This window comes from Penaeus monodon, chromosome 15, assembly GCF_015228065.2.
Source record: "Penaeus monodon isolate SGIC_2016 chromosome 15, NSTDA_Pmon_1, whole genome shotgun sequence".
NCBI lineage: Eukaryota > Metazoa > Arthropoda > Malacostraca > Decapoda > Penaeidae > Penaeus > Penaeus monodon.
In genome coordinates, this window is record NC_051400.1 from 6,650,563 (window position 1) to 6,650,848 (window position 286).

The following is a 286-nucleotide window of genomic DNA, read 5'->3' on the forward strand; positions in this document are numbered from 1 at the left end:
AATGTGTGTTCCAGTTTCTCTATTCATTATCTTTTAGAAAAATAAGTTCGTATTTTAAAAAACAATGTTTTTTTTGCATATATATTATTCCATTTCATGTCTGGGTATTGCTGAATCCACATTGACTACCTTTTTATTTTTTTATCCCCAATGTTTTCGCTCTCTCCCTCGTTATTTTCAGTTTAACTCTATTCATTTGTTTGACTAAAGTAATTAATTAATAACTAATAAGTACCTTATTACTGCTATTGTTATAAATATGCTTATCATGCAGCTGACAAAAGAA